This window comes from Somniosus microcephalus, unplaced genomic scaffold (genome assembly GCF_052327205.1).
Source record: "Somniosus microcephalus isolate GS21.2 unplaced genomic scaffold, FLI_Smic_1.0 scaffold1557, whole genome shotgun sequence".
Classification (NCBI taxonomy): Eukaryota; Metazoa; Chordata; class Chondrichthyes; order Squaliformes; family Somniosidae; genus Somniosus; species Somniosus microcephalus.
The window spans coordinates 41-24,016 of record NW_028226744.1 but is presented as its reverse complement, the minus strand read 5'-3'; the positions used below and the strand labels follow the sequence as shown (position 1 = coordinate 24,016).

General features: G+C 48.4%; 13 non-coding genes across 13 annotated transcripts; all 13 read left to right on the top strand.

Moving 5' to 3' along the window:
* Positions 1-626: 626 nt before the first annotated feature.
* trnak-cuu (transfer RNA lysine (anticodon CUU)) lies at positions 627-699 on the top strand. Its single transcript has one exon. It is a non-coding gene; the product is annotated as a tRNA-Lys (tRNA).
* A 7,596-nt stretch (positions 700-8,295) lies between these two features.
* trnak-cuu (transfer RNA lysine (anticodon CUU)) lies at positions 8,296-8,368 on the top strand. Its single transcript has one exon. It is a non-coding gene; the product is annotated as a tRNA-Lys (tRNA).
* A 1,243-nt stretch (positions 8,369-9,611) lies between these two features.
* On the top strand, positions 9,612-9,683 carry trnae-cuc (transfer RNA glutamic acid (anticodon CUC)). Its single transcript has one exon. It is a non-coding gene; the product is annotated as a tRNA-Glu (tRNA).
* An 896-nt stretch (positions 9,684-10,579) lies between these two features.
* trnaf-gaa (transfer RNA phenylalanine (anticodon GAA)) lies at positions 10,580-10,652 on the top strand. Its single transcript has one exon. It is a non-coding gene; the product is annotated as a tRNA-Phe (tRNA).
* Positions 10,653-12,322: 1,670 nt separating this feature from the next.
* trnak-cuu (transfer RNA lysine (anticodon CUU)) lies at positions 12,323-12,395 on the top strand. The gene has a single exon. It is a non-coding gene; the product is annotated as a tRNA-Lys (tRNA).
* A 1,243-nt stretch (positions 12,396-13,638) lies between these two features.
* trnae-cuc (transfer RNA glutamic acid (anticodon CUC)) lies at positions 13,639-13,710 on the top strand. The gene has a single exon. It is a non-coding gene; the product is annotated as a tRNA-Glu (tRNA).
* An 896-nt stretch (positions 13,711-14,606) lies between these two features.
* trnaf-gaa (transfer RNA phenylalanine (anticodon GAA)) lies at positions 14,607-14,679 on the top strand. Its single transcript has one exon. It is a non-coding gene; the product is annotated as a tRNA-Phe (tRNA).
* Positions 14,680-16,349: 1,670 nt separating this feature from the next.
* On the top strand, positions 16,350-16,422 carry trnak-cuu (transfer RNA lysine (anticodon CUU)). The gene has a single exon. It is a non-coding gene; the product is annotated as a tRNA-Lys (tRNA).
* A 1,243-nt stretch (positions 16,423-17,665) lies between these two features.
* On the top strand, positions 17,666-17,737 carry trnae-cuc (transfer RNA glutamic acid (anticodon CUC)). Its single transcript has one exon. It is a non-coding gene; the product is annotated as a tRNA-Glu (tRNA).
* Positions 17,738-18,633: 896 nt separating this feature from the next.
* trnaf-gaa (transfer RNA phenylalanine (anticodon GAA)) lies at positions 18,634-18,706 on the top strand. The gene has a single exon. It is a non-coding gene; the product is annotated as a tRNA-Phe (tRNA).
* Positions 18,707-20,376: 1,670 nt separating this feature from the next.
* On the top strand, positions 20,377-20,449 carry trnak-cuu (transfer RNA lysine (anticodon CUU)). The gene has a single exon. It is a non-coding gene; the product is annotated as a tRNA-Lys (tRNA).
* Positions 20,450-21,692: 1,243 nt separating this feature from the next.
* Positions 21,693-21,764, top strand: trnae-cuc (transfer RNA glutamic acid (anticodon CUC)). The gene has a single exon. It is a non-coding gene; the product is annotated as a tRNA-Glu (tRNA).
* Positions 21,765-22,660: 896 nt separating this feature from the next.
* Positions 22,661-22,733, top strand: trnaf-gaa (transfer RNA phenylalanine (anticodon GAA)). The gene has a single exon. It is a non-coding gene; the product is annotated as a tRNA-Phe (tRNA).
* Positions 22,734-23,976: the final 1,243 nt, after the last annotated feature.

Genomic DNA, 23,976 nt, shown 5'->3' with positions numbered 1-23,976 from the left:
TGGTCCGGGTTCAATTCCCGGTCAGGAAACAGTGCGTTTTGGGGCTGTTTGAATTGCCACCATACAACGCTGAAAAAGCTCAGTTGGGAGATCGATTAGATTTGAACACGCAGCACGTTCGGATTTGGAGTCAGATGCGCTACCGTTGCGCCATGAGGTCCACAACATAGCCACGGATGTTCGTAGTTTGTATATATACTCGTTCAACAAACACTGTTTCATTCCTCCTGCCTTCTCCTGATTCCTCAGTGTCATGCACAGAAGCGCCTGATGCCCACATTTGTTTAAAGTAACAAGCAGACACAAACACAGGTATTCGTTCAAAATCTACCCGCAGGTGGCCACAGACACAATAAACAGAGCCAGAGAGACAGACAGAATCAGGAATCTCCGGGAAATAGACAAGAGATATTGACAAGGACTAAAGCGATTTGCGATCAGAAATTTGCCTGAACGCCTGTGGTTAATGAAAGGGATTTTGCTGCTTGAGTTCCTTATATGCCTTGGGCTTCTGGAGAACTTGTTTCGTAGTTTGCAGAAACGCGGCTCAGACATGCTGTTGTGACCGGGCCGGAGCCACAAGGTTCCTGACTGCTATCAGCGACAAGGCAATGTTGCTTCAACAGGCCCGGCTAGCGCAATCGGTAGAGCATAAGACTCTTAATCTCAGGGTCGTGGGTTCGAGCTCCACGTTGGGCGGTAGTTATTTTGTTAAACGTTTATGTTGCTTTCAAAGCGTCATTAATTAAGCGATATCCTTGTTTTGCACAATGAAAGAAATGCGAACTGAGAAAATACTGCAGATGCTGGAAATATAAATTGAAACAGAAAATGCTGGAGATACTCAGCAGGTCAGGCAGCTTCTGCGAAGAGAGAAACAGAGGTAACGTTTCAGGTCGATAACCTTTCGTCAGAACTGGAAAAAAAAGGTAATGGAACAGATTTTTAAGCAGTGCAGGGGATTCAATGAGATCATGGCTGATCTCCTGCCTCAATTCCATTCACCGGCCCTATCGCCATATGCCTTGATGCCCTTACCAGTCAGAAATCTACCCACTTCTGTTTTGAATATACCCAATAACTGAGCCTCCACAGCACCCTGGGGAAGAGAATTCCAAAGATTCACCACTCTCTGTGTGAAGAAATGTCTTCTCTCAGTCCTGAATGGCCTAACCTTTATCCTGAGGCTGTGTCCGCTGGTTCTAGACTCCCCAGCCAAGGGAATCATTCTCCCAGCATCCAACCGATCAAACCCTGTAATAATTTTGCATGCTTCATGAGATCCCCTCTCATTCTTCCGAATTCAAGAGATTACAGGCCTAGTTTACTCAATCTCTTAACACAACCGCTTCCCCGAGGCGTGGCTAGTTGTGGAGCACACGCTTTTAGTGCTGCAGACGGAGTGTTGTCGGAGCTCATTGCATTTGTTGTAACTAATTGTGGTAAACCACTGTTATACCTGTCTGTATGTGTATGTGTATTCCACTAGGTACAGATCTGGACATGCCTCGGCTTACTCCTCCCACTATTCCAGGTATATAAGTGACTACCTCCCAGTCCCTTAGTATTCTGGACGGGTCAACCACTCGAGACTAGACCTTCGTTCTTTAGTTAATAAAAGCCTGGTTGTTACTCGCTTAACCTCAGTCTTTTGAGTAATTGATGGCGCATCAATTTTATTAACTAAATTTTTATAATGGAGAAGATCCTCACACCAGCATGCCTGGACCTGGACAGTCGGGAAGCGGACGCTTCCACCAAGTTTGCTCACTGGCTCATGTGCTTCGAGGCATTCCTGACTGCCTCCACTGCAGTCGTAACGGATGCGAACAAGCTGTCTGTCCTGATCTCCAAGGTGAACCACCGAGTGTACTCAGTCATCCGGGATGCGACCTCGTACACAGCCGCCCTCCAGCTCCTCAAGACCCAGTACACGCGCCCTGTGAACGAAGTTTATGCCAGGCACCTCCTGGGGAGTCGCAAGCAACAACCTGGGGAATCGACTGAGGAATACCTCCAAGCACTGTCTGTGCTTGGCCGGGCCTGTGGGTGTAAGGCGGTAACGCCCACTAAGTACATGGAGGAACTGATCCGGGATGCCTTCATAGCGGGCCACAGGTCCAACTACACCCGACAGCGACTGCTGGAGCAGAGTGAACTCACCCTCGACAAAGCCTCCGAAATTGCACTAACGCTGGACGCAGCCTACCGGGGCATGGATGCCTACTCCTCTGCACCATGGACGCCGCGGGGAACGACAACCTGGGACACGGTAGGACAGCCCCATAGCACCGTGCCACCCCAGCCACAGCCCAACAACGGCCCAACCCCCGCAGCAGTGTCCCAAAGCCAGACAGCAGTATCCCAAGGCCAGAAATGCTACTTCTGTGGCCAGGCCAAACACCCCAGAGCACGCTGCCCGGCGAAGAATGCGACCTGCTCGGGCTGCAGGAAAAAGGGACACTACGCTAGCGTCTGCAAGGCCAAAGCCACCCCGAACGCCAGCAGCGCCGCATGTGGGCCGTGCGAGCCGCCACCTTGGGCCCCCAACAGCGCCGTGTGTGGGCCGTGCGGGCCGCCATCTTGGGCCTCCCCAACCATGTGCGAACCACCGCAGCAGCAGCCATCTTGGACGACTCCAGCCACATGGGAATCATGGACGCTGCCATCTTGGACACCAGCCGGGACGCAGCAGGCCGCCAACCCCTCCCCATCTGATACCCGCAGCGACACACCGACCCCTACGCTGGCCTCTGTTACGCTGGACCAAACGAGACCGCACCAACTAGCTCGGTCCAAAATGGACGTTAAGGTAAACGGCCATGCAATAAACTGCCTTTTTGACTCCGGGAGCACAGAGAGCTTCATCCACCCCGACACAGTGCGGCGTTGCTCTCTCCCAGTCCTGCCTGTGCACCAGCGGATTTCTATGGCCGCCGAGTCCCAGTCAGCGGACATTGGCGGCTACTGCGTGGTGACACTAGTAGTAGACGGGACTGTGTTCAATAATTTTAAACTCCTGGTCCTGCCCCAACTTTGCGCTGCCGTTCTACTGGGGTTGGATTTCCAGTGCCACCGCAAAAGCGTTACAATGGCGTATGATGGCCCCCTCCCCCCACTCACAGTCCGCAGCCAGCAGCCTCCAAATTGCCCGCCGCGCACCAGATGCAACCTCTCCACACTGTTTGCTAACCTCACCCCCGACTGTAAGCCCATCGCCACAAAGAGCAGGCGATACAGTGCCGGGGACAGGGTTTTCATCAAAACCGAAGTGGAGCGGCTCCTGAAGGAGGGGTTTATTGAGGGCAGTTCCAGCCCCTGGCGAGCCCAGTTTGTGGTCGTTAAGACCGGCGAGAAACAACGCCTGGTCATCGACTACAGCCAAACAATTAACCGCTACACCCTGCTGGATGCCTACCCACTCCCCCGCATAGCTGACATGGTCAACCAGATCGCGCAGTACTGCGTCTTTTCGACCATTGACCCGAAATCAGCGTACCACCAGCTCCCCATCCGCCCCGAAGACCGCCAGTATACTGCTTTTGAGGCAAACGGCCACCTCTATCACTTCCTTAGGGTTCCCTTTGGCGTTACCAACGGGGTCTCCGTCTTCCAAAGGGAGATGGACCGGATGGTCGATCAAAACGCGCTGCAGGCCACTTTCCCTTACCTAGACAATGTGACCATCTGCGGCCATGACTTGCAGGACCATGACGCAAACCTCGAGAAATTCCTCCGAACCGCCCAACTCCTGAACCTGACATATAACAAGGAGAAGTGCATATTCCGCACAGACCGCCTCGCCATCCTTGGCTGTGTTGTGGAACACGGGGTCATCGGTCCCGACCCGGACCGGATGCGTCCCCTTATGGAACTCCCACTGCCCCACTTCCTAAAAGCTCTGAAGAGGTGCCTAGGGTTTTTTTCCTACTACGCCCAGTGGGTCCCCTACTATGCAGACAAAGCCCGTCTGCTGATCAAATCCACCTCTTTTCCCCTGATGGCAGAGGCCCGCTCGGCCTTCTGCCGTATCAAGGAGGACATTGCCAAAGCCACCATGCATGCAGTGGACGAATCCATCCCCTTCCAGGTGGAAAGCGATGCGTCTGACTTCGCTCTGGCCGCCACCCTTAATCAGACGGGGAGACCTGTGGCATTCTTCTCACGAACCCTCCAGGGCCCGGAGACCAGATACTCCACGGTCGAGAAGGAGGCCCAAGCTATTGTGGAGGCTGTGCATCATTGGAGGCACTACCTGGCCGGAAAACCATTTACCCTGCTCACTGACCAGCGTTCAGTTGCTTTTATGTTCAACAACAAGCAGAGGGGCAAAATCAAAAATGACAAGATCTTGAGGTGGAGAATCGAACTTTCCACCTACAATTACGAGATCTTGTACCGGCCTGGGAAGCTCAATGAACCCCCAGATGCCCTATCGCGTGGCACCCGCGCCAGCGTGCAGATCGATAGGCTGAGGGCCCTCCACAATGACCTCTGCCACCCGGGGGTCACCAGGTTCTTCCACTTCATCAAGGCCCGCAACCTGCCTTACTCCATTGAGGAGGTCAGGACCATGACCAATAACTGCCAAGTCTGCGCTGAGTGCAAACCGCACTTTTATAGACCAGACAGAGCCCACCTGATAAAAGCCACTCGCCCTTTCGAACGCCTGAGCATCGATTTTAAAGGGCCTCTCCCCTCCTCCGACCGCAATGTGTACTTCCTCAACATCATTGACGAGTACTCACGTTTCCCGTTCGCTATCCCCTGCCCGGTCATGACCAGTGCCACGGTCATTAAATGTCTGAACAGCCTCTTCACCCTGTTCGGTTTCACCAGCTATATCCATTGCGACCGGGGCTCATCGTTTATGAGCGACGAACTCCACCAGTACCTGCTCACTAGGGGTATAGCCACAAGCAGGACCACCAGTTACAACCCCCGGGGGAACGGACAGGTGGAAAGAGAGAATGCAACAGTTTGGAAGGCCGCCCTACCAGCCTTAAAGTCTAGGGGCCTTCCGACCTCCCGCTGGCAGGAGGTGCTCCCCGATGGCGCATCACTAATGAGCTCAGCTGTTTCTTAATATCGCTTGGAATTAATCGAATTGAATGAAGTCTGGCTTCTCTCAGGATGGTTACAGACACTTCAGCTTTGTCTTTTGTATTCATCCATCTTTTCTGTTTATTTACTCTATCTAATCGTTTGCTTGATTTTAAAACCCTCTGTCAAATTTCCTCTTAGCCGTCTATGCTCTAAGGAGAACAGCTCCAACTTCTCTGGTCTATCTACGTAACGGCAATCGTTCATCACTGGAACCAATGAAGTACAAATGCATCAATGAATTGTTCACCCAGCACCGAGAGAGACAACATCCAGAGAAAAACACAGGAGGAAATCGATTTCAAGTGGATGCCTACCCGCACTTGGTGCCGTGCTTTCGCGAACATGTCTGTTGTGTTCTCATGTAAAAAATATAATTTTGTCCGAACAGTTTGGAGCGAAAGGATCTGAATTGCAAAGGAGCAGGCATGAGAAGCTGCGTTGATGTGCGTGCTGCCAGTAGGCTGGCTGCAGCTTGTCTAGTGCTTAGAATATGGCGCTCTCACCGCCGCGGCCCGGGTTCGATTCCCGGTCAGAGAACAGTGTGTTTTGGGGCTGTTTGAATTGCCACCATCCAACGCACCTTTACGGAGCAATGCTCCGCCCCTGATTCAACTTTCCACACCGCTGCTCAACATCACTCTTCATACAGCGATACAAAATACACATCCTTGATTTCTGTAAAATGCGTGCTGTTTCAAAGTCAGCAGGAATTGATTTCTGTCAAATTTAGACTGGCTGACTTTAAATGTTGCCAACATTTAACTGCAGCTCACAGTGTCAGGGCAGTCACGGTTTTCATCAGTCTTCCGTGTATCTTCTTGCCCACTGCACCTCCCAACAAACTTAGCTTATCACAGGCACGGCTATCGATTAATTCATTGCCAGTGTGAAAAATGTAAATTTTGAAACTTACCAACGTGTGCAAGCCTGGAATCAGAGAGTCCGTGGCCCGTGATAACTTGAGCATTAAGATGTTCATTAGCCCTTCCTGTATTGCTCAGTAGCCCACTGTGTGAGGAATTAAGAACCACGGGCATTTTCACTTCTGTGTCGGGCTCAGCACCATACCTGCAGCTGAAGATTGAACTTGATTTGGCTCGTGATCAGTGCGGCTCAGTGAGACTTCGGCCGGTCTCTCCCTTCACAACCCATCAGTGTGGAGAAAAGAACAGGGAATTTTACACATGTGTTGTGCTCTGTAACTTTATTTGAACATGTCATTGCATTTCACGCTGTGTCCAACACGGTGAGGTCCCCCGTGCTGTGTCAGCATTGTATCTTTATCAACGCTGCAGCTTTACATTAACACAACCTGAGCTCCGAGACCTGGTCGGGTCACATTGCCCGAGGTGAGGAATGAGCGAGAGGGGCAATTCCACCCGGGGATAGAAAATCCGCCAGAAGAACGACAGAATACAGCCTTGGATGTGAAGCCAAAATAGCTCTGTTGGGAGAGCGATAGACTGAAGATTTAAAGATCCCGGGTTTCGGCAGATTTTAGTTAGTTTCTGTCTCCTTCACTACAAGAGGAGCGAATGAAGAGAAATTTTACGCTCCTGATGCCGCGTTTCCTAAACGAATGGGAGTGAAACCACATCGGACATGCTGGATCCGGCTCCAACCGTCCGCTGCAGGTTCGAATCCAGTCGGGGTCCCGCCGTCTGCTTTTATACCGGAACAGTATTTGTGGGAGGGGCTGTGGTGGGATAGTAAATTTTAGAATGAGGTTTGTTAGACCATAGAGCTGCCTTTCTGTTAGTTTCGATTTACACTCTGCCCAGTTGTATATACGAACAGTTAACAATGTTTAACCGATGCAGTGTGTTCAATGATTGTGCAGTAACTCGGTCACCCAGTGTGAGGCTGAAAGACAATCTCGCAGCCTGGGTTCGAGCCTGGCCAACGAGAGCGTTGTGGCCGGGTAGCTCAGTTGGTGAAAGCCTGGTGCTAATAACGACAAGGCCGCGATTTAGATCCCCGTACTGGCCATCAGGATGTTTTCATAATTTTACGCTTTTCCCGCACATTTCAAATACAAACTTTATAAGGAAGCCAATGCACACAGACTCTCATGGGGGATTTATTTGGATAACATCCATTGCACCTTTGCCACCGGGGCTGAGAGACACATCTTTCTGTTTATTTGTCTTTCAGGGTTTGCTGTTGAATGTTGAACAGGCGGCCTGTTCCCGATAAGGGTAACAGGCAGGTAATAGACAGACAGAGCAGCTCTGACCACGCGAGATGGGCAAAAGCCTTCAGTTCAGGACAAATGCATCAATGAAATGTTCGCCGGCACCGAGAGAGACAACATCCAGAGAAAACCACTGAAGGAAATCGATTTCAAGTGGATGCCTACCCGCACTTGGTGCCGTGCTTTCGCGAACACGTCTTTTGTGTTCTCATGTAAAAAGTATCATTTTGTCCGAACAGTTTGCCTGGCACAAAAGGATCTGAATTGCACTGGAGCAAGCAGGAAACACTGCGTTGCTGTGCTTGCTGGCAGGAGACTTGCAGCTTTTCTGGTGATCTAGTGGTTAGGATTCAGGCACTTTCATCTGCCGCGGCCCGGGTTCGATTCCCGGTCAGGAAACAGTGCGTTTTGGGGCTGTTTGAATTGCCGCCATACAACGCTGAAATAGCTCATTTGGGAGATCGATTAGATTTGAACATGCAGACTTTCGGATCTGGAGTCAGATGCGCTACCGCTGCGCCATGAGGTCCACAACATAAGCACGAATGTTCGTAGTTTGTATACATACACGTTCCACAAACACTGTTTCATTCCTCCTGCCTTCTCCTGATTCCTCAGTATCATGCACAAAAGCGCCTGATGCCCTCATTTGTTTAAAGCAACAAGCAGACACAAACACAGGTATTCATTCAAAATCTACCCGCAGGTGGCCACAGACACAATAAACAGAGCCAGAGAGACAGACAGAATCGGGAATCTGCGGGAAATAGACAAGAGATATTGACAAGGACTAAAGCGATTTGCGATCAGAAATTTGCCTGAACCCCTGTGGTTAATGAAAGGGATTTTGCTGCTTGAGTTCCTTATACGCCTTGGGCTTCTGGAGAACTTGTTTCGTAGTTTGCAGAAACGCGGCTCAGACATGCTGTTGTGACCGGGCCGGAGCCACAAGGTTCCTGACTGCAATCAGCGACAAGGCAATATTGCATCAACAGGCCCGGCTAGCTCAGTCGGTAGAGCATGAGACTCTTAATCTCAGGGTCGTCGGTTCGAGCCCCACGTTGGGCGGTAGTTATAATGTTAAACTTTTATGTTGCTTTCAAAGCGTCATTAATTAAGCGATATCCTTGTTTTGCACAATGAAAGAAATGCGAACTGAGAAAATACTGCAGATGCTGGAAATATGAATTGAAACAGAAAATGCTGGAGATACTCAGCAGGTCAGGCAGCATCAGCGAAGAGAGAAACAGAGGTAACGTTTCAAGTCGATAACCTTTCGTCAGAACTGGAAAAAAAAGGTAATGGAACAGATTTTTAAGCAGTGCAGGGGATTCAATGAGATCATGGCTGATCTCCTGCCTCAATTCCACTCCCCGGCCCTATCGCCATATCCCTTGATGCCCTTACCAGTCAGAAATCACCCACTTCTGTTTTGAATATACCCAATAACTGAGCCTCCACAGCACTCTGGGGAAGAGAATTCCAAAGATTCACCACTCTCTGTGTGAAGTAATGTCTTCTCTCAGTCCTGAATGGCCTAACCTTTATCCTGAGGCTGTGTCCGCTGGTTCTAGACTCCCCAGCCAAGGGAATCATTCTCCCAGCATCCAACCGATCAAACCCTGTAATAATTTTGCATGCTTCATGAGATCCCCTCTCATTCTTCCGAATTCAAGAGATTACAGGCCTAGTTTACTCAATCTCTTAACACAACCGCTTCCCCGAGGCATGGCTAGTTCTGGAGCACACGCTTTTAGTGCTGCAGACGGAGTGTTGTCGGAGCTCATTGCATTTGCTGTAACTAATGAGCTCAGCTGTTTCTTAATATCGCTTGGAATTAATCAAATTGAATGAAGTCTGGCTTCTCTCAGGATGGTTACAGACACTTCAGCTTTGTCTTTTGTATTCATCCATCTTTTCTGTTTATTTACTCTATCTTATCGTTTTCTTGATTTTAAAACCCTCTGTCAAATTTCCTCTTAGCCGTCTATGCTCTAAGGAGAACAGCTCCAACTTCTCTGGTCTATCCACGTAACGGCAATCGTTCATCACTGGAACCAATGCATCAATGAATTGTTCACCCAGCACCGAGAGAGACAACATCCAGAGAAAAACACAGGAGGAAATCGATTTCAAGTGGATGCCTACCCGCACTTGGTGCCGTGCTTTCGCGAACACGTCTGTTGTGTTCTCATGTAAAAAATATAATTTTGTCCGAACAGTTTGCCTGGCGCGAAAGGATCTGAATTGCAAAGGAGCAGGCATGAAAAGCTGCGTTGATGTGCTTGCTGCCAGGAGGCTGGCTGCAGCTTCCCTGGTGGTCTAGTGGTTAGGATTCGGCACTCTCACTGCCGCGGCCCGGGTTCGATTCCCGGTCAGGGAACAGTGCGTTTTGGGGCTGTTTGAATTGCCACCATGCAACGCACCCTTACGGAGCAATGCTCCGCCCCTGATTCAACTTTCCACACCGCTGCTCAACATCACTCTTCATACAGCGATATAAAATACACATCCTTGATTTCTGTAAAATGCGTGCTGTTTCAAAGTCAGCAGGAATTGATTTCTGTCAAATTTAGACTGGCTGACTTTAAATGTTGCCAACATTTAACTGCAGCTCACAGTGTCAGGGCAGTCACGGTTTTCATCAGTCTTCTGTGTATCTTCTTGCCCACTGCATCTCCCTAACAAACTTAGCTTATCAAAGGCACGGCAATCGATTCATTCATTGCCAGTGTGAAAAATGCAAATTTTGAAACTTACCAACTTGTGCAAGCCTGGAATCAGAGAGTCCGTGGCCCGTGATAACTTGAGCATTAAGATGTTCATTAGCCCTTCCTGTATTGCTCAGTAGCCCACTGTGTGAGGAATTAAGAACCACGGGCATTTTCACTTCTGTGTCGGGCTCAGCACCATACCTGCAGCTGAAGATTGAACTTGATTTGGCTCGTGATCAGTGCGGCTCAGTGAGACTTCGGCCCGTCTCTCCCTTCACAACCCATCAGTGTGGAGAAAAGAACAGGGAATTTTACACATGTGTTGTGCTCTGTAACTTTATTTGAACATGTCATTGCATTTCACGCTGTGTCCAACACGGTGAGGTCCCCCGTGCTGTGTCAGCATTGTATCTTTATCAACGCTGCAGCTTTACATTAACACAACCTGAGCTCCGAGATCTGGTCGGGTCACATTGCCCGAAGTGAGGAATGAGCGAGAGGGGCAATTCCACCCGGGGATAGAAAATCCGCCAGAAGAACGACAGAATACAGCCTTGGATGTGAAGCCAAAATAGCTCAGTTGGGAGAGCGATAGACTGAAGATTTAAAGGTCCCTGGTTCGATCCCGGGTTTCGGCAGATTTTAGTTAGTTTCTGTCTCCTTCACTACAAGAGGAGCGAATGAAGAGAAATTTTACGCTCCTGATGCCGCGTTTCCTAAACGAATGGGAGTGAAACCACATCGGACATGCTGGATCCGGCTCCAACCGTCCGCTGCAGGTTCGAATCCAGTCGGGGTCCCGCCGTCTGCTTTTATACCGGAACAGTATTTGTGGGAGGGGCTGTGGTGCGATAGTAAATTTTAGAATGAGGTTTGTTAGACCATAGAGCTGCCTTTCTGTTAGTTTCGATTTACACTCTGCCCAGTTGTATATACGAACAGTTAACAATGTTTAACCGATGCAGTGTGTTCAATGATTGTGCAGTAACTCGGTCACCCAGTGTGAGGCTGAAAGACAATCTCGCAGCCTGGGTTCGAGCCTGGCCAACGAGAGCGTTGTGGCCGGGTAGCTCAGTTGGTGAAAGCCTGGTGCTAATAACGACAAGGTCGCGATTTCGATCCCCGTACTGGCCATCAGGATGTTTTCATAATTTTACGCTTTTCCCGCACATTTCAAATACAAACTTTATAAGGAAGCCAATGCACACAGACTCTCATGGGGGATTTATTTGGATAACATCCATTGCACCTTTGCCACCGGGGCTGAGAGACACATCTTTCTGTTTATTTGTCTTTCTGGGTTTGCTGTTGAATGTTGAACAGGCGGCCTGTTCCCGATAAGGGTAACAGGCAGGTAATAGACAGACAGAGCAGCTCTGACCACGCGAGATGGGCAAAAGCCTTCAGTTCAGGACAAATGCATCAATGAAATGTTCGCCGGCACCGAGAGAGACAACATCCAGAGAAAACCACTGAAGGAAATCGATTTCAAGTGGATGCCTACCCGCACTTGGTGCCGTGCTTTCGCGAACACGTCTTTTGTGTTCTCATGTAAAAAGTATCATTTTGTCCGAACAGTTTGCCTGGCACAAAAGGATCTGAATTGCACTGGAGCAAGCAGGAAACACTGCGTTGCTGTGCTTGCTGGCAGGAGACTTGCAGCTTTTCTGGTGATCTAGTGGTTAGGATTCAGGCACCTTCATCTGCCGCGGCCCGGCTTCGATTCCCGGTCAGGAAACAGTGCGTTTTGGGGCTGTTTGAATTGCCGCCATACAACGCTGAAATAGCTCATTTGGGAGATCGATTAGATTTGAACATGCAGACTTTCGGATCTGGAGTCAGATGCGCTACCGCTGCGCCATGAGGTCCACAACATAAGCACGAATGTTCGTAGTTTGTATACATCCTCCTGCCTTCTCCTGATTCCTCAGTATCATGCACAAAAGCGCCTGATGCCCTCATTTGTTTAAAGCAACAAGCAGACACAAACACAGGTATTCATTCAAAATCTACCCGCAGGTGGCCACAGACACAATAAACAGAGCCAGAGAGACAGACAGAATCGGGAATCTCCGGGAAATAGACAAGAGATATTGACAAGGACTAAAGCGATTTGCGATCAGAAATTTGCCTGAACCCCTGTGGTTAATGAAAGGGATTTTGCTGCTTGAGTTCCTTATACGCCTTGGGCTTCTGGAGAACTTGTTTCGTAGTTTGCAGAAACGCGGCTCAGACATGCTGTTGTGACCGGGCCGGAGCCACAAGGTTCCTGACTGCAATCAGCGACAAGGCAATATTGCATCAACAGGCCCGGCTAGCTCAGTCGGTAGAGCATGAGACTCTTAATCTCAGGGTCGTCGGTTCGAGCCCCACGTTGGGCGGTAGTTATAATGTTAAACTTTTATGTTGCTTTCAAAGCGTCATTAATTAAGCGATATCCTTGTTTTGCACAATGAAAGAAATGCGAACTGAGAAAATACTGCAGATGCTGGAAATATGAATTGAAACAGAAAATGCTGGAGATACTCAGCAGGTCAGGCAGCATCAGCGAAGAGAGAAACAGAGGTAACGTTTCAAGTCGATAACCTTTCGTCAGAACTGGAAAAAAAAGGTAATGGAACAGATTTTTAAGCAGTGCAGGGGATTCAATGAGATCATGGCTGATCTCCTGCCTCAATTCCACTCCCCGGCCCTATCGCCATATCCCTTGATGCCCTTACCAGTCAGAAATCACCCACTTCTGTTTTGAATATACCCAATAACTGAGCCTCCACAGCACTCTGGGGAAGAGAATTCCAAAGATTCACCACTCTCTGTGTGAAGAAATGTCTTCTCTCAGTCCTGAATGGCCTAACCTTTATCCTGAGGCTGTGTCCGCTGGTTCTAGACTCCCCAGCCAAGGGAATCATTCTCCCAGCATCCAACCGATCAAACCCTGTAATAATTTTGCATGCTTCATGAGATCCCCTCTCATTCTTCCGAATTCAAGAGATTACAGGCCTAGTTTACTCAATCTCTTAACACAACCGCTTCCCCGAGGCATGGCTAGTTCTGGAGCACACGCTTTTAGTGCTGCAGACGGAGTGTTGTCGGAGCTCATTGCATTTGCTGTAACTAATGAGCTCAGCTGTTTCTTAATATCGCTTGGAATTAATCAAATTGAATGAAGTCTGGCTTCTCTCAGGATGGTTACAGACACTTCAGCTTTGTCTTTTGTATTCATCCATCTTTTCTGTTTATTTACTCTATCTTATCGTTTTCTTGATTTTAAAACCCTCTGTCAAATTTCCTCTTAGCCGTCTATGCTCTAAGGAGAACAGCTCCAACTTCTCTGGTCTATCCACGTAACGGCAATCGTTCATCACTGGAACCAATGCATCAATGAATTGTTCACCCAGCACCGAGAGAGACAACATCCAGAGAAAAACACAGGAGGAAATCGATTTCAAGTGGATGCCTACCCGCACTTGGTGCCGTGCTTTCGCGAACACGTCTGTTGTGTTCTCATGTAAAAAATATAATTTTGTCCGAACAGTTTGCCTGGCGCGAAAGGATCTGAATTGCAAAGGAGCAGGCATGAAAAGCTGCGTTGATGTGCTTGCTGCCAGGAGGCTGGCTGCAGCTTCCCTGGTGGTCTAGTGGTTAGGATTCGGCACTCTCACTGCCGCGGCCCGGGTTCGATTCCCGGTCAGGGAACAGTGCGTTTTGGGGCTGTTTGAATTGCCACCATGCAACGCACCCTTACGGAGCAATGCTCCGCCCCTGATTCAACTTTCCACACCGCTGCTCAACATCACTCTTCATACAGCGATATAAAATACACATCCTTGATTTCTGTAAAATGCGTGCTGTTTCAAAGTCAGCAGGAATTGATTTCTGTCAAATTTAGACTGGCTGACTTTAAATGTTGCCAACATTTAACTGCAGCTCACAGTGTCAGGGCAGTCACGGTTTTCATCAGTCTTCTGTGTATCTTCTTGCCCACTGCATCTCCCTAACAAACTTAGCTTATCAAAGGCACGGCAATCGATTCATTCATTGCCAGTGTGAAAAATGCAAATTTTCAAACTTACCAACTTGTGCAAGCCTGGAATCAGAGAGTCCGTGGCCCGTGATAACTTGAGCATTAAGATGTTCATTAGCCCTTCCTGTATTGCTCAGTAGCCCACTGTGTGAGGAATTAAGAACCACGGGCATTTTCACTTCTGTGTCGGGCTCAGCACCATACCTGCAGCTGAAGATTGAACTTGATTTGGCTCGTGATCAGTGCGGCTCAGTGAGACTTCGGCCCGTCTCTCCCTTCACAACCCATCAGTGTGGAGAAAAGAACAGGGAATTTTACACATGTGTTGTGCTCTGTAACTTTATTTGAACATGTCATTGCATTTCACGCTGTGTCCAACACGGTGAGGTCCCCCGTGCTGTGTCAGCATTGTATCTTTATCAACGCTGCAGCTTTACATTAACACAACCTGAGCTCCGAGATCTGGTCGGGTCACATTGCCCGAAGTGAGGAATGAGCGAGAGGGGCAATTCCACCCGGGGATAGAAAATCCGCCAGAAGAACGACAGAATACAGCCTTGAATGTGAAGCCAAAATAGCTCAGTTGGGAGAGCGATAGACTGAAGATTTAAAGGTCCCTGGTTCGATCCCGGGTTTCGGCAGATTTTAGTTAGTTTCTGTCTCCTTCACTACAAGAGGAGCGAATGAAGAGAAATTTTACGCTCCTGATGCCGCGTTTCCTAAACGAATGGGAGTGAAACCACATCGGACATGCTGGATCCGGCTCCAACCGTCCGCTGCAGGTTCGAATCCAGTCGGGGTCCCGCCGTCTGTTTTTATACCGGAACAGTATTTGTGGGAGGGGCTGTGGTGCGATAGTAAATTTTAGAATGAGGTTTGTTAGACCATAGAGCTGCCTTTCTGTTAGTTTCGATTTACACTCTGCCCAGTTGTATATACGAACAGTTAACAATGTTTAACCGATGCAGTGTGTTCAATGATTGTGCAGTAACTCGGTCACCCAGTGTGAGGCTGAAAGACAATCTCGCAGCCTGGGTTCGAGCTTGGCCAACGAGAGCGTTGTGGCCGGGTAGCTCAGTTGGTGAAAGCCTGGTGCTAATAACGACAAGGTCGCGATTTCGATCCCCGTACTGGCCATCAGGATGTTTTCATAATTTTACGCTTTTCCCGCACATTTCAAATACAAACTTTATAAGGAAGCCAATGCACACAGACTCTCATGGGGGATTTATTTGGATAACATCCATTGCACCTTTGCCACCGGGGCTGAGAGACACATCTTTCTGTTTATTTGTCTTTCTGGGTTTGCTGTTGAATGTTGAACAGGCGGCCTGTTCCCGATAAGGGTAACAGGCAGGTAATAGACAGACAGAGCAGCTCTGACCACGCGAGATGGGCAAAAGCCTTCAGTTCAGGACAAATGCATCAATGAAATGTTCGCCGGCACCGAGAGAGACAACATCCAGAGAAAACCACTGAAGGAAATCGATTTCAAGTGGATGCCTACCCGCACTTGGTGCCGTGCTTTCGCGAACACGTCTTTTGTGTTCTCATGTAAAAAGTATCATTTTGTCCGAACAGTTTGCCTGGCACAAAAGGATCTGAATTGCACTGGAGCAAGCAGGAAACACTGCGTTGCTGTGCTTGCTGGCAGGAGACTTGCAGCTTTTCTGGTGATCTAGTGGTTAGGATTCAGGCACCTTCATCTGCCGCGGCCCGGGTTCGATTCCCGGTCAGGAAACAGTGCGTTTTGGGGCTGTTTGAATTGCCGCCATACAACGCTGAAATAGCTCATTTGGGAGATCGATTAGATTTGAACATGCAGACTTTCGGATCTGGAGTCAGATGCGCTACCGCTGCGCCATGAGGTCCACAACATAAGCACGAATGTTCGTAGTTTGTATACATCCTCCTGCCTTCTCCTGATTCCTCAGTATCATGCACAAAAGCGCCTGATGCCCTCATTTGTTTAAAGCAACAAGCAGACACAAACACAGGTATTCATTCAAAATCTACCCGCAGGTGGCCACAGACACAATAAACAGAGCCAGAGAGACAGACAGAATCGGGAATCTCCGGGAAATAGACAAGAGATATTGACAAGGACTAAAGCGATTTGCGATCAGAAATTTGCCTGAACCCCTGTGGTTAATGAAAGGGATTTTGCTGCTTGAGTTCCTTATACGCCTTGGGCTTCTGGAGAACTTGTTTCGTAGTTTGCAGAAACGCGGCTCAGACATGCTGTTGTGACCGGGCCGGAGCCACAAGGTTCCTGACTGCAATCAGCGACAAGGCAATATTGCATCAACAGGCCCGGCTAGCTCAGTCGGTAGAGCATGAGACTCTTAATCTCAGGGTCGTCGGTTCGAGCCCCACGTTGGGCGGTAGTTATAATGTTAAACTTTTATGTTGCTTTCAAAGCGTCATTAATTAAGCGATATCCTTGTTTTGCACAATGAAAGAAATGCGAACTGAGAAAATACTGCAGATGCTGGAAATATGAATTGAAACAGAAAATGCTGGAGATACTCAGCAGGTCAGGCAGCATCAGCGAAGAGAGAAACAGAGGTAACGTTTCAAGTCGATAACCTTTCGTCAGAACTGGAAAAAAAAGGTAATGGAACAGATTTTTAAGCAGTGCAGGGGATTCAATGAGATCATGGCTGATCTCCTGCCTCAATTCCACTCCCCGGCCCTATCGCCATATCCCTTGATGCCCTTACCAGTCAGAAATCACCCACTTCTGTTTTGAATATACCCAATAACTGAGCCTCCACAGCACTCTGGGGAAGAGAATTCCAAAGATTCACCACTCTCTGTGTGAAGAAATGTCTTCTCTCAGTCCTGAATGGCCTAACCTTTATCCTGAGGCTGTGTCCGCTGGTTCTAGACTCCCCAGCCAAGGGAATCATTCTCCCAGCATCCAACCGATCAAACCCTGTAATAATTTTGCATGCTTCATGAGATCCCCTCTCATTCTTCCGAATTCAAGAGATTACAGGCCTAGTTTACTCAATCTCTTAACACAACCGCTTCCCCGAGGCATGGCTAGTTCTGGAGCACACGCTTTTAGTGCTGCAGACGGAGTGTTGTCGGAGCTCATTGCATTTGCTGTAACTAATGAGCTCAGCTGTTTCTTAATATCGCTTGGAATTAATCAAATTGAATGAAGTCTGGCTTCTCTCAGGATGGTTACAGACACTTCAGCTTTGTCTTTTGTATTCATCCATCTTTTCTGTTTATTTACTCTATCTTATCGTTTTCTTGATTTTAAAACCCTCTGTCAAATTTCCTCTTAGCCGTCTATGCTCTAAGGAGAACAGCTCCAACTTCTCTGGTCTATCCACGTAACGGCAATCGTTCATCACTGGAACCAATGCATCAATGAATTGTTCACCCAGCACCGAGAGAGACAACATCCAGAGAAAAACACAGGAGGAAATCGATTTCAAGTGGATGCCTACCCGCACTTGGTGCCGTGCTTTCGCGAACACGTCTGTTGTGTTCTCATGTAAAAAATATAATTTTGTCCGAACAGTTTGCCTGGCGCGAAAGGATCTGAATTGCAAAGGAGCAGGCATGAAAAGCTGCGTTGATGTGCTTGCTGCCAGGAGGCTGGCTGCAGCTTCCCTGGTGGTCTAGTGGTTAGGATTCGGCACTCTCACTGCCGCGGCCCGGGTTCGATTCCCGGTCAGGGAACAGTGCGTTTTGGGGCTGTTTGAATTGCCACCATGCAACGCACCCTTACGGAGCAATGCTCCGCCCCTGATTCAACTTTCCACACCGCTGCTCAACATCACTCTTCATACAGCGATATAAAATACACATCCTTGATTTCTGTAAAATGCGTGCTGTTTCAAAGTCAGCAGGAATTGATTTCTGTCAAATTTAGACTGGCTGACTTTAAATGTTGCCAACATTTAACTGCAGCTCACAGTGTCAGGGCAGTCACGGTTTTCATCAGTCTTCTGTGTATCTTCTTGCCCACTGCATCTCCCTAACAAACTTAGCTTATCAAAGGCACGGCAATCGATTCATTCATTGCCAGTGTGAAAAATGCAAATTTTGAAACTTACCAACTTGTGCAAGCCTGGAATCAGAGAGTCCGTGGCCCGTGATAACTTGAGCATTAAGATGTTCATTAGCCCTTCCTGTATTGCTCAGTAGCCCACTGTGTGAGGAATTAAGAACCACGGGCATTTTCACTTCTGTGTCGGGCTCAGCACCATACCTGCAGCTGAAGATTGAACTTGATTTGGCTCGTGATCAGTGCGGCTCAGTGAGACTTCGGCCCGTCTCTCCCTTCACAACCCATCAGTGTGGAGAAAAGAACAGGGAATTTTACACATGTGTTGTGCTCTGTAACTTTATTTGAACATGTCATTGCATTTCACGCTGTGTCCAACACGGTGAGGTCCCCCGTGCTGTGTCAGCATTGTATCTTTATCAACGCTGCAGCTTTACATTAACACAACCTGAGCTCCGAGATCTGGTCGGGTCACATTGCCCGAAGTGAGGAATGAGCGAGAGGGGCAATTCCACCCGGGGATAGAAAATCCGCCAGAAGAACGACAGAATACAGCCTTGAATGTGAAGCCAAAATAGCTCAGTTGGGAGAGCGATAGACTGAAGATTTAAAGGTCCCTGGTTCGATCCCGGGTTTCGGCAGATTTTAGTTAGTTTCTGTCTCCTTCACTACAAGAGGAGCGAATGAAGAGAAATTTTACGCTCCTGATGCCGCGTTTCCTAAACGAATGGGAGTGAAACCACATCGGACATGCTGGATCCGGCTCCAACCGTCCGCTGCAGGTTCGAATCCAGTCGGGGTCCCGCCGTCTGCTTTTATACCGGAACAGTATTTGTGGGAGGGGCTGTGGTGCGATAGTAAATTTTAGAATGAGGTTTGTTAGACCATAGAGCTGCCTTTCTGTTAGTTTCGATTTACACTCTGCCCAGTTGTATATACGAACAGTTAACAATGTTTAACCGATGCAGTGTGTTCAATGATTGTGCAGTAACTCGGTCACCCAGTGTGAGGCTGAAAGACAATCTCGCAGCCTGGGTTCGAGCCTGGCCAACGAGAGCGTTGTGGCCGGGTAGCTCAGTTGGTGAAAGCCTGGTGCTAATAACGACAAGGTCGCGATTTCGATCCCCGTACTGGCCATCAGGATGTTTTCATAATTTTACGCTTTTCCCGCACATTTCAAATACAAACTTTATAAGGAAGCCAATGCACACAGACTCTCATGGGGGATTTATTTGGATAACATCCATTGCACCTTTGCCACCGGGGCTGAGAGACACATCTTTCTGTTTATTTGTCTTTCTGGGTTTGCTGTTGAATGTTGAACAGGCGGCCTGTTCCCGATAAGGGTAACAGGCAGGTAATAGACAGACAGAGCAGCTCTGACCACGCGAGATGGGCAAAAGCCTTCAGTTCAGGACAAATGCATCAATGAAATGTTCGCCGGCACCGAGAGAGACAACATCCAGAGAAAACCACTGAAGGAAATCGATTTCAAGTGGATGCCTACCCGCACTTGGTGCCGTGCTTTCGCGAACACGTCTTTTGTGTTCTCATGTAAAAAGTATCATTTTGTCCGAACAGTTTGCCTGGCACAAAAGGATCTGAATTGCACTGGAGCAAGCAGGAAACACTGCGTTGCTGTGCTTGCTGGCAGGAGACTTGCAGCTTTTCTGGTGATCTAGTGGTTAGGATTCAGGCACCTTCATCTGCCGCGGCCCGGGTTCGATTCCCGGTCAGGAAACAGTGCGTTTTGGGGCTGTTTGAATTGCCGCCATACAACGCTGAAATAGCTCATTTGGGAGATCGATTAGATTTGAACATGCAGACTTTCGGATCTGGAGTCAGATGCGCTACCGCTGCGCCATGAGGTCCACAACATAAGCACGAATGTTCGTAGTTTGTATACATCCTCCTGCCTTCTCCTGATTCCTCAGTATCATGCACAAAAGCGCCTGATGCCCTCATTTGTTTAAAGCAACAAGCAGACACAAACACAGGTATTCATTCAAAATCTACCCGCAGGTGGCCACAGACACAATAAACAGAGCCAGAGAGACAGACAGAATCGGGAATCTCCGGGAAATAGACAAGAGATATTGACAAGGACTAAAGCGATTTGCGATCAGAAATTTGCCTGAACCCCTGTGGTTAATGAAAGGGATTTTGCTGCTTGAGTTCCTTATACGCCTTGGGCTTCTGGAGAACTTGTTTCGTAGTTTGCAGAAACGCGGCTCAGACATGCTGTTGTGACCGGGCCGGAGCCACAAGGTTCCTGACTGCAATCAGCGACAAGGCAATATTGCATCAACAGGCCCGGCTAGCTCAGTCGGTAGAGCATGAGACTCTTAATCTCAGGGTCGTCGGTTCGAGCCCCACGTTGGGCGGTAGTTATAATGTTAAACTTTTATGTTGCTTTCAAAGCGTCATTAATTAAGCGATATCCTTGTTTTGCACAATGAAAGAAATGCGAACTGAGAAAATACTGCAGATGCTGGAAATATGAATTGAAACAGAAAATGCTGGAGATACTCAGCAGGTCAGGCAGCATCAGCGAAGAGAGAAACAGAGGTAACGTTTCAAGTCGATAACCTTTCGTCAGAACTGGAAAAAAAAGGTAATGGAACAGATTTTTAAGCAGTGCAGGGGATTCAATGAGATCATGGCTGATCTCCTGCCTCAATTCCACTCCCCGGCCCTATCGCCATATCCCTTGATGCCCTTACCAGTCAGAAATCACCCACTTCTGTTTTGAATATACCCAATAACTGAGCCTCCACAGCACTCTGGGGAAGAGAATTCCAAAGATTCACCACTCTCTGTGTGAAGAAATGTCTTCTCTCAGTCCTGAATGGCCTAACCTTTATCCTGAGGCTGTGTCCGCTGGTTCTAGACTCCCCAGCCAAGGGAATCATTCTCCCAGCATCCAACCGATCAAACCCTGTAATAATTTTGCATGCTTCATGAGATCCCCTCTCATTCTTCCGAATTCAAGAGATTACAGGCCTAGTTTACTCAATCTCTTAACACAACCGCTTCCCCGAGGCATGGCTAGTTCTGGAGCACACGCTTTTAGTGCTGCAGACGGAGTGTTGTCGGAGCTCATTGCATTTGCTGTAACTAATGAGCTCAGCTGTTTCTTAATATCGCTTGGAATTAATCAAATTGAATGAAGTCTGGCTTCTCTCAGGATGGTTACAGACACTTCAGCTTTGTCTTTTGTATTCATCCATCTTTTCTGTTTATTTACTCTATCTTATCGTTTTCTTGATTTTAAAACCCTCTGTCAAATTTCCTCTTAGCCGTCTATGCTCTAAGGAGAACAGCTCCAACTTCTCTGGTCTATCCACGTAACGGCAATCGTTCATCACTGGAACCAATGCATCAATGAATTGTTCACCCAGCACCGAGAGAGACAACATCCAGAGAAAAACACAGGAGGAAATCGATTTCAAGTGGATGCCTACCCGCACTTGGTGCCGTGCTTTCGCGAACACGTCTGTTGTGTTCTCATGTAAAAAATATAATTTTGTCCGAACAGTTTGCCTGGCGCGAAAGGATCTGAATTGCAAAGGAGCAGGCATGAAAAGCTGCGTTGATGTGCTTGCTGCCAGGAGGCTGGCTGCAGCTTCCCTGGTGGTCTAGTGGTTAGGATTCGGCACTCTCACTGCCGCGGCCCGGGTTCGATTCCCGGTCAGGGAACAGTGCGTTTTGGGGCTGTTTGAATTGCCACCATGCAACGCACCCTTACGGAGCAATGCTCCGCCCCTGATTCAACTTTCCACACCGCTGCTCAACATCACTCTTCATACAGCGATATAAAATACACATCCTTGATTTCTGTAAAATGCGTGCTGTTTCAAAGTCAGCAGGAATTGATTTCTGTCAAATTTAGACTGGCTGACTTTAAATGTTGCCAACATTTAACTGCAGCTCACAGTGTCAGGGCAGTCACGGTTTTCATCAGTCTTCTGTGTATCTTCTTGCCCACTGCATCTCCCTAACAAACTTAGCTTATCAAAGGCACGGCAATCGATTCATTCATTGCCAGTGTGAAAAATGCAAATTTTGAAACTTACCAACTTGTGCAAGCCTGGAATCAGAGAGTCCGTGGCCCGTGATAACTTGAGCATTAAGATGTTCATTAGCCCTTCCTGTATTGCTCAGTAGCCCACTGTGTGAGGAATTAAGAACCACGGGCATTTTCACTTCTGTGTCGGGCTCAGCACCATACCTGCAGCTGAAGATTGAACTTGATTTGGCTCGTGATCAGTGCGGCTCAGTGAGACTTCGGCCCGTCTCTCCCTTCACAACCCATCAGTGTGGAGAAAAGAACAGGGAATTTTACACATGTGTTGTGCTCTGTAACTTTATTTGAACATGTCATTGCATTTCACGCTGTGTCCAACACGGTGAGGTCCCCCGTGCTGTGTCAGCATTGTATCTTTATCAACGCTGCAGCTTTACATTAACACAACCTGAGCTCCGAGATCTGGTCGGGTCACATTGCCCGAAGTGAGGAATGAGCGAGAGGGGCAATTCCACCCGGGGATAGAAAATCCGCCAGAAGAACGACAGAATACAGCCTTGAATGTGAAGCCAAAATAGCTCAGTTGGGAGAGCGATAGACTGAAGATTTAAAGGTCCCTGGTTCGATCCCGGGTTTCGGCAGATTTTAGTTAGTTTCTGTCTCCTTCACTACAAGAGGAGCGAATGAAGAGAAATTTTACGCTCCTGATGCCGCGTTTCCTAAACGAATGGGAGTGAAACCACATCGGACATGCTGGATCCGGCTCCAACCGTCCGCTGCAGGTTCGAATCCAGTCGGGGTCCCGCCGTCTGCTTTTATACCGGAACAGTATTTGTGGGAGGGGCTGTGGTGCGATAGTAAATTTTAGAATGAGGTTTGTTAGACCATAGAGCTGCCTTTCTGTTAGTTTCGATTTACACTCTGCCCAGTTGTATATACGAACAGTTAACAATGTTTAACCGATGCAGTGTGTTCAATGATTGTGCAGTAACTCGGTCACCCAGTGTGAGGCTGAAAGACAATCTCGCAGCCTGGGTTCGAGCCTGGCCAACGAGAGCGTTGTGGCCGGGTAGCTCAGTTGGTGAAAGCCTGGTGCTAATAACGACAAGGTCGCGATTTCGATCCCCGTACTGGCCATCAGGATGTTTTCATAATTTTACGCTTTTCCCGCACATTTCAAATACAAACTTTATAAGGAAGCCAATGCACACAGACTCTCATGGGGGATTTATTTGGATAACATCCATTGCACCTTTGCCACCGGGGCTGAGAGACACATCTTTCTGTTTATTTGTCTTTCTGGGTTTGCTGTTGAATGTTGAACAGGCGGCCTGTTCCCGATAAGGGTAACAGGCAGGTAATAGACAGACAGAGCAGCTCTGACCACGCGAGATGGGCAAAAGCCTTCAGTTCAGGACAAATGCATCAATGAAATGTTCGCCGGCACCGAGAGAGAGACAACATCCAGAGAAAACCACTGAAGGAAATCGATTTCAAGTGGATGCCTACCCGCACTTGGTGCCGTGCTTTCGCGAACACGTCTTTTGTGTTCTCATGTAAAAAGTATCATTTTGTCCGAACAGTTTGCCTGGCACAAAAGGATCTGAATTGCACTGGAGCAAGCAGGAAACACTGCGTTGCTGTGCTTGCTGGCAGGAGACTTGCAGCTTTTCTGGTGATCTAGTGGTTAGGATTCAGGCACCTTCATCTGCCGCGGCCCGGGTTCGATTCCCGGTCAGGAAACAGTGCGTTTTGGGGCTGTTTGAATTGCCGCCATACAACGCTGAAATAGCTCATTTGGGAGATCGATTAGATTTGAACATGCAGACTTTCGGATCTGGAGTCAGATGCGCTACCGCTGCGCCATGAGGTCCACAACATAAG